Source organism: Lampetra planeri, unplaced genomic scaffold (assembly GCF_965212315.1).
Source record: "Lampetra planeri unplaced genomic scaffold, kcLamPlan1.2.h2 scaffold_2058, whole genome shotgun sequence".
Taxonomy (NCBI): domain Eukaryota; kingdom Metazoa; phylum Chordata; class Hyperoartia; order Petromyzontiformes; family Petromyzontidae; genus Lampetra; species Lampetra planeri.
This window is the reverse complement of record NW_027614816.1, coordinates 17,501-17,700: the sequence shown is the minus strand read 5'-3', so window position 1 is coordinate 17,700 and position 200 is coordinate 17,501.

Genomic DNA, 200 nt, shown 5'->3' with positions numbered 1-200 from the left:
GTGAGTGAGTGGGTGAGTGAGTGGGTGAGTGAGTGGGTGAGTGGGTGAGTGAGTGAGTGAGTGGGTGAGTGGGTGAGTAACTGAGTGAGTAGGTGGGTGGGTGGGTGAGCGGGTGAGTGAGTGAGTGGGTGAGTGAGTGGGTGAGTGAGTGGGTGAGTGGGTGAGTGAGTGAGTGAGTGGGTGAGTGGGTGAGTGGGTGA